Source organism: Haliotis rufescens, unplaced genomic scaffold, assembly GCF_023055435.1.
Source record: "Haliotis rufescens isolate VD_foot unplaced genomic scaffold, xgHalRufe1.0.p SCAF_68, whole genome shotgun sequence".
Taxonomy (NCBI): domain Eukaryota; kingdom Metazoa; phylum Mollusca; class Gastropoda; order Lepetellida; family Haliotidae; genus Haliotis; species Haliotis rufescens.
This window is the reverse complement of record NW_025964359.1, coordinates 1,156,162-1,170,503: the sequence shown is the minus strand read 5'-3', so window position 1 is coordinate 1,170,503 and position 14,342 is coordinate 1,156,162. Positions and strand designations below refer to the sequence as shown.

The following is a 14,342-nucleotide window of genomic DNA, read 5'->3' as shown; positions in this document are numbered from 1 at the left end:
TCGCCTCTTACGACAAGCATAGTCGCCTTTTACGGCAAGTATGGGTTGCTGAAGACCTATTCTACCCCGGATCTTCACGGGTCTCATGATATAGTCGGAATCGTACAATCGACACTGCTTTCTGCAGAGATTTCTATTGGATATGGAAAGGGTTTTGTCGCTTTATTTACAATAATGTATAAATATGTTCCTTTTGTAACTAACTCTCAGTCCACCAGGCGACTGAAACTTGACGGTCTTGATGACCTCATCTCTTATCATGGCTACTACTTAATGACGGCACCATTCCCGTGATTGTGGTTACACGAAAGAGGTAAAAGACCTGCATCACTTCGGACTTTCCTCCCACATCAAACTGAGGCGACGTAATGTAACTGGAATACTGTTCAAAGCGGCGTTATACCCCTCACTCACTCTCCCACATAAACCCCAAACCGAACGTACCACATTACACGATCATTCATTTGACGGTGACGTTGGGTGGCGAGTACTAACGGTAGAGCAGGACAAGCTTATGCTTTTCGCGAAAATCTGGTGTCGTCACTGATTTTCAGTGATCCATTCATACAATTTCCATCAATGACTTGCCTTTACGCCAAATTGAATCTGTTTCGGAAGATAATAGAGACTGATTATTCTGACGTATTCTGACGTGTTATATCTTCACTCTCCCCAGCCATTTGTGTTTGTGCATATGTTCCATTTCATGTGCTAATTATGTTTTATCTTTAATATTTATGTGAGTGAATGTCAGCAATATTAATGTTATATCACGGAGAATTATCAAATATTTATCACTTTATATAGAATGGAGATTCAATACACTGCAAAATCGAGGGATATTATCAGTTATGGTGTCTTTAGTTGCCGTATACGGTGTCATATTAGGTTAGCAGGAAAATATTGGGCGAAGCGTGAAGACACCATAACGAATTTATTATGCCGAAAAGTTTACACTATTAGGTAACTTTGTCGCACATGTCATGTCAAAATGAAAACTTGACACTTACAACCGGTATAAACGACAGGACCAGTACATATGTTTCCGATACAACGCTTTAATGTAAACATAAACGTTAACAATGGAATATATAATGCACTAAATGTGAACGTTTAAAGTAGTATAGCTAAAATGGATAGAATTATCATAAAAATGCAAGACCCGTGGAGATTCCGGGATAGAATAGGTCTTCAATAACCCATGCTTGCCGTAAAAGGTGGCTATGCTTGTCGTAAAAGGCGCCTAACGGGATCGGGTGGTCAGGCTCGCTGACTTGGTTGATGCACGTCATCGATCCCAATTGCGTGGGTCGATGCTCATGATATCAATCACTGGATTGTCTGGTCCAGACTCGATTATTTACAGACCGCCTTCATATAGCTGGATAGATGCTGAGTGCGGCGTTAAACAACAAACCAACCAACCAACCATAAAAATGCCCACGTGTTTACAGAAATCTGCGGGCCACTGTCGCTTTCCCCTAACGACGGGCTGCTATCTATTCTGTTGCTTTGTGACGTCAGTCGCGTCATCCTATAGTATGTTCTATGACGTTGGTATTTGTAACTCAGTTACCTTGTTGTAAGCTTTTTTTCTCTATATTTTTTAAGGATTGACTGTGTATTTTTTTCGGTTCATTGAGGTATGAATCGAAAAACAGATGTGCAAACTGTATGAATCCGCGTAGCGGATTCTTACAAAAGTTTGCACATCGGTTGTGCAAACTGTATGTGCAACCGATGTGCAAACTGTATGAATCCGCGTAGCGGATTCTTACAAAAGTTTGCACATCTGTTTTTCGATTCATACCTCAATGAACCGAAAAAAATATACAGTCAATGCTTATAATTAAATTCGACAACGTAAAATATGTTTTATCTACAATAGATTAACCAAAAACAGTTGCATGTATCAAAACAGACAAAAATGACGACATTGATAATTATTCCAGGTGTAGGAATACATACAGTGGCGTGACATGAATCAGGTGATCGTTTAATTAATGCACATAACTTGACACGCCTACACAGTCAGTAGCCAATCAACGGAGAGTGGGATTAAAACAATCAATGCTAATAATAATACAGTCAATGCTTATAATTAGATTCGACAACGTAAAACACGTTTTATCTACAATAGTTTAACCAAAAACAGTTGCATGTTTCAAAACAGACAAAAATGACGACATTGATAAACATTCCAGGTGTAGGAATACATACAGTGGCGTGACATGAATCAGGTGATCGTTTAATTTATGCACATAACTTGACACGCCTACACAGTCAGTAGCCAATCAACGGAGAGTGGGATTAAAACAATGTTCATTGGACCTGTCAATTAAGGCAAGAGGCGAAAAGAACTGCAACAGTCAGACTGTAACGAACCGGAAGAAATATGTCCGAGAGAAGGCGACTGTTTCAAATAACATGGTCATTTACGGCGTGATTCAAACATTACTTCCCTGATTACGGTAAAACACAGTTGGATAAATGCTAGTTAGAATTGAAACCCGAAGAGACATGAAAGTTGAACCGAGGCGAGCGGGAAAAAAACAGGCGAGCGAGCCTGCACGTCACTCTCCTACCCAGAGTTCCATGCGGCCGGCAGCCAGCTAGCATAGTATCTCTGCCACAGGCCAGCGCCATGTGACGATTCGTCACATCTTTCACAGTCCATTCAAGATATTGCATATGCTTTTCATCCGTTTCATGTTTGACAAGTCTACACATTTTCATAAACAAATGTCAAAGAATGGTTAACTTTCATTGAGAAAGTATGCAAATACGTAAAAATCTACTTGTTTTTGCGTAGTAATCCTATGTTTACATTGGTTGTACGGCTCCACGTGCTGTCATGGAAGCCCAACGGAGAGCTAGCGACACGGTCACTTTGATGCATAAATATATATTGTCATGCAACTCACTGTAGCAGTTGTAGTAGCATATCTATATAGTTATGCAAAACAATATGTAAAGCGCCCCCAAATACTTGCATTAGTCCGTTCTATACTGATTTCTGAAAAAGCGCGTTTGTTTACAAACAAGAGAAATGTCCGGTCACGTGATATGCAAATTAACCTGTGGCAGTGGTGTTATGCTAAGTCACCACTGCGCCGGAGTGTGCCTGCACGTTTGCTGTTTCAGTCATTCTCGGCCTTCGGTTTCAAAGGGTAGTTTGGACAATGAATATACATGAAAGTCGATAAATGTTCTGTGCATGACGATACACGTGAGCAGAAAGGGAATTCCCTCGACTGTAATATTGGGATTCCCCGACATTCCGCAGTAATAAAAGTAGTGCGCCGCGGTGGGCGTGGCTTAATTCTTTACATTCATCGGGAAATGAATGCAATAACACGTGACCAATTCAGCTAATCAGAATGCAGGAATTTTTTCATGAACACAACGAAAATTTAATTATTTATAAATAAAGTCACAAGCGTGGTTTCTTTCATAAATAATTTCTTTGCTTATCACAATTAATGATATTAAAACACAAAACAGTGTCGAATAACGAATTTCTGTACCAGAATTTCCATGGGAAATATGTGAGGTGGGTGTTGGAAAATTCAAAATGGCTTTTACCGACGGTATACGTCTCATATTAGGTCAGTAACAACCATCTACGGGCTCATGTGGGGTCAGTAGTTCTGCTCTCTGATTGGTCAATCTCATTTGAGGCATAATAGATACGTATATTAATTGTGCTTCGAAAATCTTGATCTATGTCATACAATGTGCTGGATGCAAGGCCGAATACATTGAACAGACAGGGGACACCCTAAGAGCGAGAGTAAGGGTCCACCGACAACAAATTAGGGACCCCTCTTGTCGGTGTATCCCACTCAGTCAACACATTGATCAGTGTGCCGGGAATAAAACACCAAATCTTGTGATATTCCCGTTTTACAAATGTGGAAATGATGCACTGAGAAAGATGAAAAAGAAAGTTATGTTTTTAATACTTTCAAACCAAAATTAAAATGGCCTCAAATAATTGAATTCCTTTATACAATTACTGTACACTTTACTGCCACTACAATTAGGAGATAAACATACTGTGTTTTCAATGTAGAGCTAGGTTACCTGTAGATTTAACCCCGCTAAATTGAATTTGGAACCGAACTCTTTGGTGTTAGCAAATATACTGAGTGAAGAGGCATGGGTTGAGTTCAGTGTTTTGAGTGGGTTATCGATCTGAATTTACGGAATCACCGAGCAAAATATGGTGCTGTATATACTCAAGCAGTTTGTTTACACCGTAATACTTCGCTCGAACATATGACATGCATTGAAAGCATATAAGCACGGCAACTTGGTAAGCTAACATGAGGTGGGCATCCCTAAAGAAAACAAAGCAAGCTTTGCAAGGCTTTTGCTCTACATCGCGCGTCACCATTATGACGTCCTATCACTCATTGTGACGCAAAAGATATGACGTCACAGTCGTATATAGAAAAGCGCCAAAATTCCAAGCTCTCTGTTGTCTCCAAAACGTAAATACATTCCCTTTGTTGATTTCTGTCGTGTTTTTCTGCACGAAATGTATTGCCACACATCCTTTGAATATTGTAGTAACCGCATCTGTGCATTTTGTAACCAGTAATTCTAGATATAATTATTTAAATATGCCTACCGACAATGACTGAAAATAGTACTAGTCTATGAATATTAGCTTCCGCGGTGATGCGGCCGTCAAACCAAATACTTTGGCGCGTTGCAAGCCACGAATCGCTTAGAGAAAGCAAAATACATCGCTCAACCCGGGGTCTGCAACAGTTCGAAGCGCTTGCGCACTCTTCCAAAATTGCGGCGCAACTACCTTGGTTGCCTTGACGTTTGTTTGTTTGTTGTTTAACGCCGCACTCAGCAATCTTCCAGCTATCTGACGGCGGTTTGTAAATAATCGAGTCTGGACCAGACAATCCAGTGATTGACATCATGAGCATCTATCCACGTAATTGGGATACGATGACATGCATCAACCAAGTCAGCTAGCGAGCCTGACCATCCGCGTAATGAAGAACGTAATAGAAGAGGCTCGATGACGAGGTGATGAAATTTATGACTACTTTGAAGATGTGGAGCAGACTGAGGATGATGGTGTGTTAGCTACCTTTGCTCATTTTCTCGTTGATCCAGTCAAAGATTCCTTGTTCCGCTGTCAAAGTAAGCCGCCATTTTGGTTTGAGAACGAAGCGACCTCAGTCAGCGGCTGAAAGTTAGCGCACTGTTTGCAATGCACCCCTTATTTCTGTTTGTGTCGTACGCCTGTCCCTCACAGTGTTATGAGTCTCATTGTGACTTCACAAAGTTAGATTGCACTATGACGTCATACTATATTAGAGTGCACTGTGACGTCAAAACAGCGAACCGGTATAACTTGGGCGCGTTGCAAGCCACGAATCGCTCAGAGAAAGCAAATTAGGGCAAGTGCACACGAAAATTAACCTATTTTTCTTGTACTTTTTCCACATTAAAAGTGCTAACCTTGTAGTGTCATAGACAAAAATATAAAAATATCACAATAAATAAACATATTTTTTGCATTTAAACTATTTGTATTTTTCACATTTACCAAGTGTTCTATTTCCATTAAAAAAACACACATGGCTTATGCCCCTTGCAATATGACGTCATTGGTGCCAATTGATAAACATTATGACGTCATCATGCTTTGTTAGCCCCCTGGGTCCCGTTCCACAAAGCGATCTTAGCGCTACGTACGACTATCGTAAGCCAGTGTTAAAGTATTAGTCCGGTCAAAATAACGATAGACCCACCACAAATTGGGAGTTACGATCACCTTAGCGCTAAGATCGCTTTGTGGAACGGGGACCTGGATGCCACAGGGACATATACGTCCCTCCACTTCAACCCTCACTTTGAAGTCGAATAAAATTCTACATACATTACGCACACAAATATACTTCACAGTGTTGAATTATGTGGGAAATTCCCCATTCGATGATATCATCCACTGCCATTTTAGGCAAAGCAAAATTCCTGAAAATGACCTCTGAAAATTAGGTATATCATAAATGTCGCCATTTTTTACAAATTACTAAACCACCATTTACAGCGTTATTTACAGCATTTCTTTTAATCTAAATTTCGGATATTAACTCGGAGAAATGATTTTCAAAAATTGCATATTAGTGATCACGGGTATCGGTCTTTTTATGAAATCTCCAATGATCATTTCAAAACGTCGCCGACAACCCTAGTATCGTTTAGAATGTTTTGGAAAATACGCACACAAGAACGCCGAAGCGAACTTTCCGCCATATTGGATAGTGTTTACAAAATCATGTTTCACGTATGCCGGTAATGAGACGCCAATAACTTCACGTATGTTTGAAACTCAGCTACATACATCTTTGAGTTCCTCGTACATTTTAGAATAAAATGACAATTGGTCTTCGTCACCAATACAAACTGTCCAGATGAAATCAAGCAAAATAAAGTAGGTGTGAAATCGAACGCTGTGCTCGAAAAACTGCACTTGTTTAAAATGTAAACAAAGCAAAATTCAGATTTTACACAGTATAGCATTTTCTCCTATTTTGAGCTATCCATTCATCTAATCGTTAAATACATTGGCTCAACATTATAGAAAATGCATGGAAAGAGAATAGTAGCATGAATTTGGGAACTAAAAATAGATACATTGCAAATATTTGATATTTTCGACAGAAATTTCAAAGATTCCGCCCTGTTTGACGCCATGACTGACAAAATCACGCACAACGACAATGGTATTTATCGGAATTTCTGACTATTTCCGTTGGTTTCAATGAAAAATATGACGATAAATAACATTACACAGATTGTCAGAATGTTTCTGATTACTTACATGTCACATTTATGTACATACGACCCCTGAATCAACGAAAGTCTCCCCGTAAAATCCCGCGTACTGTTGACAGTGAACACGCCATTTTGTAAAAGTCGGTGGCCGGTAGTGATGTCATACGTCAACATTGTTGTACATATTTGGTAATTTCTTTGAGGTGAAGGTCCTTGAACATGTGGAATGAAAGCACACACGATCATATTGTATCCCCTGCTGTTTACAGTTTCCGTTATGATGTGGATTTTGCATATCGTTTATACATTTTTTCACACAATTAATTTTACTTTTGATATTTGTAAATGTTCAATGTGATATCATACGTAGATATAGGTCACAACATGTATAAACCTTTGATAATCTCGTGTTTGTTGAACATTGTTTACGTAAGAAATTTATAAGTTTATAGTGTCGTGCTGTCGTATACGATAATTCTTTCCCTTGGACAAGTGTTACAAGATGAATTGTAAATGTAAATGAAACTGCAACATGTACGTAATTCTTGGGAGTGTAATAGTCAATATTGTAAGTTCATATTAACAATGTCCATGAATAGCCGTTTCATTTTATTTTATAACTATAACAGAATATATTACTTTTTCTAAATGGATAATATTTTTCGGTAAAGCATATGCACACATTTCTAGAAGAAATATCTTGGTCTTGGAATTTTTGTTTTTTATGTCGTTTGATATACAGAACAGTGATATCTAACGATTCGCCAGGTGCGCGTTACAGTCACAAACGATCAACGAATTATTCCTCTCGCTTGGCATTATATAATCAATGGGTTCACCCTTTTTTAAATATTGTCACTGCAGTATATTAAACTGTTTACTTTATTTATCAAAGAATTGTAAAAAGGTATAAACATATAACCCCATGTACCTCGTTGGTGGAACCTTATACGATTATCCTAATAATTCTATACCAATAGAGCTTTCTTCGCATCTATTATTGTATAATTCTGAGACAAGATGAAGAGAAATAAGGACATAATAATGAACAAAAACATGTCCAATGTTAAATATAATTTTGTTTGTTTTGAAATATTCTTTTGAGTATTTGCATGATTACGTAAAAATGATGCCAAACAGGTGCGTGTCTTGTCTAATTAGGACACACGGTAAATTGTTTATATAATAAGGCAGGGCGGGACAACTTAGGAATGGCCAGGAGTCCGAACTTGACCACACAGAAGGAAGCGAGCTACAAAAACATGTTTTATATCATTGGAAAGCTCTCGAGGAGTCGAATCCAAATAATGTGTGTCCCAGTGTGTTCACATGTTCACAAGCTCAAAAATTGGCTCAGAAAATGCATTACTGCAGAAATTTCTGGCCGAATTTTTTTTTTCTGCAGAAATTTCTGGCAGTATTTTTTTTTTCTACAGAAATTTCTGGCCGAATTATTTTTTTCTACAGAAATTTCTGGCCGAATTTTTTTTTTTCTACAGAAATTTCTGGCCGAATTTTTTTCTGCAGTAATTTCAACCATCAATCTTTGGAAAGTTTAAATTGAATTCAGCAATTGAAGATATTTATCTTGGTATTATATTTACCAAATTTATCAAGAAAAGTTGACGTCACTCGAATTAAACAATGGAACAACATGTTGGCCTCATACCTTTGTATACTAGACAGATGCAAATCATTGAACTTGAGCTTACCCTATAATTATCTAAATTATTATGAGAATTTCAGTGACCATCTTCAATGGCCTTTTGACGACTTTGAAGTGTACAACATTAAAGGTGAATGTGATTCTCAGACATACAAAGTACAAAACTCCTGCAATGCAATCCTCGGCAATATCTCAGCCACATAGCTTAGACAAAAAATATGTTCATTTCAGCAAAACTTGCTGCTCCTTCTTTATTGTTTTGATACTGACGCTTGTCTTCGGTGCTTTGTCAGAGTGATCTGAAAGTAAAGAAAAAAAATGTAAAGAATATGAGAACATAATTAAAATCACAGTGCATCTATACAATAAAAGCAAAAATAGTAACCTCATGAAGTTGGGTTGTTTCTCTGCCCACATTACACATATTCTAAGTAACGCTGACTAACCCTAATATTACACATCACAATACATATTTCAAAAGAAATGCAATATTTATTGAAATTACCTTTGATTGTTTTTGCAGTTTTTCATTGTTCTTCTCTATTGCCTCTTGAACTTTAGTTGGGAGGGTTGTCGCTTCCCTTGGGGCAGGCATGAAGGGCTTGAAGTCTGATAGCTTGGTGGTGGGTGTCCGGATGTCCCCAATCTTGAAGGAGGGCATCGCGGGTTGTTGCAGGCTTCTGTCTAAGTTCCCTTGCAAATACACTAAACGGTTGATCCACATCTTCATGCGTGTGCCCCACCATGAGAAAGAAAGTTTCACCTGAAAATAGTATTTACATCAGTATTATCACTATGAAAACAAATCAAATTGTACAAAACTTGTTTATTTTTACAGAATACTGATTTGAGTTTTGAGAATATTTAGAGAAAAATCAATCTTGTGCATTTAAAAAGTTTCAACATTGTGTGCAGATTCTTTTATACTTAGGATGAGCAACTGGACATGAAATACTTGCTTCAAAATAATTCTAATGTGGTTTAAAACAATTTACATAAATTATAAAAATATTAACCACATGTGACTTCAGCATTTACTTTGAATTGTATATTATAGCCTCAAGGAATAAATATGCTATACATGATATTGTATGTGGAGTCATATACCAATAATTTCATTGATAACTATCTTCATGATAGCACTAAAAGTGATACCTTGGATTGCAGCGTCCACTTTTGACTGGCCGACAAAGTCTTGCAGCTTTACTGGTCCTGGAAATGTCAAATAAATATTTGAATAATACATAAATTGCAACTTTAATGTAATTGGATAGTCATACAAATATAACAATTGCCAATTACCATTCTCAAAAATCCACAATTCCTCCAAAATTAGACAAGCCTACCAGACAAACATTGAATTTATTCAACAGGCCCGTACCAAGCATTTAGCTAAGACAAAGATAAATTTCTATCTTTCTAAACGTGTGTTACAAATATAATGTACAAACAAATGTCTTGACATACATGGCACTTTTTCAGATCCAATTAGCGCTGTTGAGGCTCGACGACGCTCTGCCACTGGACCACAGGCGCTATCACATGTAATCAGTGCTCGTTTAACAGGTCATTAGAATCACCATTGACATGCATGTGTAATTCAGTAAACAATGAATTGCGCATGCGTGTGACGTCACGGCCCGCTCTCCTATTCATCTTTTCTTGAAACCACACCCGCAATTGTTTATGTCAACATGACCGACCAATGGGATTAACTGAATTAACGCTTGAAAAAGTAAGAATTTATGGCTAACCCTTGCCCAAAGCCAGCTAACCCTTATGACCGAAAAACGGGTGTTGGATCGTAAAGACGTGTAAGTTTCCCTAAGACCTAGAACGGGTGTTTGATCGTAAAGATGTGTCAGTTTCCCTAAGACCGAGAACGGGTGTTTGATTGTAAAGATGTGTAAGTTTCCCTAAGACCGAAAACGGATGTGAAGCGAGAGTCACCAGAGCGTGAGGCACGGTAACGGTATAACGAGACAGCGTGGCACTATAGCGCGGTAATTGAGCGGATGGTAGAGCTCGGGCTGTGCCCGGTAAACTGCATTGTTGCCCAGACATTCGAGAAGAAAATTCGCGAAATTCGATATCGACATGTCCTCTCAAAACGAAGAAAGGGTTCTATCACTAGGTCCACGCGAGAGTATGTCTCGTAAACTTGCCTAGCCCTACGCCTACTGTTAGCACCACCGAGTAGACCGAGCCACCCACCAACTCGCACCCTTTACAATCATGTCGATAACACTTACCTGGTATACTACGTACGTAACACCAATATAATGCCACGCGAAGCTATATATATATAAAGGCTACACAATCCGCGTATGTTCGCAGAGCCCTGGCTCTTCCGCTCTTCCTTTCCTAGCTCATGTTGACATTTTGATAAAAAAAACAACATGCACCGTGCTTTGATTCCGAAACGAAATTTAAATTGGCAACACGGTCGGTGGTGGTAAAAAGTACCTCACCCCTACATTCGCCGTACCAGTTTATTTTCGCGTTCGTAGCTCAACTCTACCTAATAGTGCCGATGCAATAAATGAACTATAGTTAACGACATTGCACATAAGCATTACTTACCAATTTCAGTGTTTTTCCTTTTGGGCAGATTTCTTGAAGAAAGATGTCTGCCTTGACTGTTGATGACGTTGGTAAGATCTGTAATAGGGTAGCAACATGTTCAGTGAATATGTTCATAAAGAAACCATGATCCAAACAGAAGGCAAAGGTTCTTCAAGATATATACAGTGTTTGGTGTACAAAAATAGAATAAAATGCCTTACCAATGTCAACGTTGTTGAAGCAGAGCTGGTGAACCCTCCTCAAGGCATCCAGAGCTTCTCACTGCGACAGGAACTTGGGTTTTCGATGTGATTTACCGACTTGTTGAATAGTTATCGTTTGATCGTCTGACAGAACGTTCTCGACGATTTAACGATATTTAACGATACCTGATTAGGGTTAAATCTATATATACCATTTTTATGGTCGGGCGTCCACGGCTGATTGGTATATCAAATCAAACACAAGGGTATATATCATGCCCCTGAGTGTTCACGCCTCACTGGGTGGTCACGTAATAAGGTGTGGCACCAGCATCTCGGGTTACAATTTGATATTAATTCAAGTACTCCACTGATAATGTACATAGGTAGTTAACTTAATTACATTCAGTTTTGTCCGACTAGGAGCGAGTTTACTTTTTTTTAGACACAGACTTTGTAACAGGCTCTTCCCCTGGAAACACATATATTGTAAATAAATATTTTGCCGTTTCCATCAACCTTATCACGTGATGTTCTATAACTGTTGTCTTGTACACTATTCATAGTGTAAGTCAGCTGGCTCGAGGAATTTTCATATAGTATTATCATTAAACAACATACCCTATGCAACAGTTATGTTGCTAGATAGATAGATATTTGGAGATTTTACGAGCGCTTCAGCCTCTGGCTATTTCGCACTCGGGGCAGACGGTTCTTATAAAATATAGAATAGTGGGAATAAATATAAACGTCTAGCCCAAAAAACTGTAAGTGAAGGGGGATAAAGTAATGAGAAGAGGGGTTGAGGATTAAGTGGCCATAGAGAGCCGTAGAGAGATAGTAAAGTTCTACATTAGCCAGGTTTATTGGGGTATAATTACTAGGATAGATAGAGTGACAGAAGTAATCAGTTAAGCTGATGTATAGCTACTATTAATAAATAAATTAAATTAAATCAAGGGGGGGAAAATAATGAATAGGTATGAGTAGCCTAAGTTAGAAAACGGGGGCCTAGCGCGGGGGTTGGGTGGTGGGGGTAAGGCTGTGTATCGGCGTGATTGGTAGTGGGCTTGTTTGTGTCGGCTGTGGGTGGATGGCTGGTTAAGCGGCTATAGAGTTACTGAGTATGGGTATAGGAGTTTGTGGCGCGGACGTCGGAGTAGACAATCCGCGCTATAGGTTGAGTGCGCGGACGTCATTGTAGACTATCCGCTATAGAATTTTGAGGCGCGGACGTCGTAGAAGACAATCCGCGCTGAGAATTTCGATCCCGATCCGAATCTAGAATTTTGCTGTTAATGTTAAAGTTACTTGCTGAGTTTGTGGTCGTCGTGGTCGTCGTCGTTATTCAGTTCCTATACGGATCTATATATTCAGCTCCTAGTCGGATCTATATATCTGTTCCTTCTCGGATCTACATCACATCACCAACGGAATTCCCCGGATTACCCCTTCGGATTACTTCCACGGTGTACATATTGTCACCACTGTCCACTGTATCACGTGGTCTCTCGTGTGTCTTGTTTTCTCCTCGTCGCCCTGATTCCTATACGGATTCTACCCCGGTACTCCTGGATTACTCTTACCAACCACCTGGATTACCCTGCTCTCTTGGTTTGTCTACCCCATGTCTAAAATGGATAGATCCATCAACAAGTCACTCCCCCGGGACATAGTAGGAGTCATCCTACCCCTACTTAACTACAGGGTCTCATACTTTGCCCTTCACGCCGATATGGCGGCAGCTACTAAAACTATTAACATAACTTTTAACATGAACCAACCAAAAAGGCCTAGAACCCAACCCCCCTCAACTCGGCCTTACCTTGACCCTGTACGAATCCCAGCCCAACAGCCACTCAGACCCCAAGCCCAAGCCACAAGTCAGGACACTTACCAAGTAACCATGGAAACTGCTCCAACCCCCACACTCGTGGCTAACAACAACCTTATTACTAGCCCAAACTTACCCTGTCACACCAGTCCCCCTCCCCAAACTCACCCTCCACCCCCATCCCAAACCCCCTCCTCCCCACCCACTTCTACCCCTCCCGCAGCTCCCACACAGGAGAAAAAAAGGAAACGAGTCAGCACCCCCTCACACCCATCCGTCTCCGATCACGCCACCCAAACTAAGCTAAGTTCCCCTATCCCAATCCCCAGTTTAGACAATGCCACCCAAACCCTTGAAATCACAACATCCCCCCCCCCCCTCCCCCGCCAAAAACTTCCACTAAGGATGCCTACACTTCCCCTATGGGCCCCCCAGATCTCTCTGAAACTTCCACCCAGACTGACCCAATCCAACAAAACACCTACACAGAACACCAGCTCACCACGGATCTTTCTCAAAATGCTGAAAAAATTATATCAGAACACTATCTCCTACCTTCTCCACTAACACTACAAGCCCCTGGAATACGCGTCTATAAAAGCTCACAAGAACATCCCAATTTTACTATGATTCAATATTTAGACAAGGAGCGCTTTGAACATCAAATTCTCAACATCCAGGACCTTAACTCGTTTCTAACAGATATTCAGGACCAGGGCATACAACTCACCTCTCAATTCATTAAAAACAGTGCTGCCCATTTCATTAAAAAATCATACCACCCCCTCTCAACCCAGGACTACAGCTGGGCAAAACACCTGCTCAAAGGCCTACTCGTCCCTGACACCTAGACCTTCTCGTCAACCATGTCCGCTACCACGTCCTAACCCCACCCACTAATAACCATGTGGCTATACTTCCATATTTCATTATTTAGACCTTCCCCAACAAAACTAAAAAACTTACTTACTTACTTATATTAGGGGATTTTACGTGCGCTTTCCGACTGGAGCGTATTTCGCACACGGGCCCGGCCGGGCCATTTAGTGATATAAAAGGGGAAGCGAGAAGAGTGCAACCAAGGAGGGGGGTTTAGTGGTTGCTTATATAAAGTTTTGAAATTTTGAGATTTGGAAGACATGCCTTGGGGGAGTGGTTGGGACTAAGGGAGTGTGTGGGGGTGAGTTGTTGTTTTTAGATGTTTAGTGTTGGTGGTTTAGTGAATTTTTAGATACGATTAATTAGGTCTGTTTTGGTTAGGTAA

General features: G+C 39.9%; 1 long non-coding RNA gene across 1 annotated transcript; it reads right to left on the bottom strand.

Annotated features, from left to right (window-relative positions):
* Positions 1-8,627: 8,627 nt before the first annotated feature.
* LOC124117839 lies at positions 8,628-11,257 on the bottom strand. Its single transcript, XR_006858358.2, has 4 exons — positions 11,060-11,257; positions 9,632-9,688; positions 8,982-9,239; positions 8,628-8,775 (listed from the first exon to the last, which is right to left on the bottom strand). It is a non-coding gene; the product is annotated as an uncharacterized LOC124117839 (long non-coding RNA).
* Positions 11,258-14,342: the final 3,085 nt, after the last annotated feature.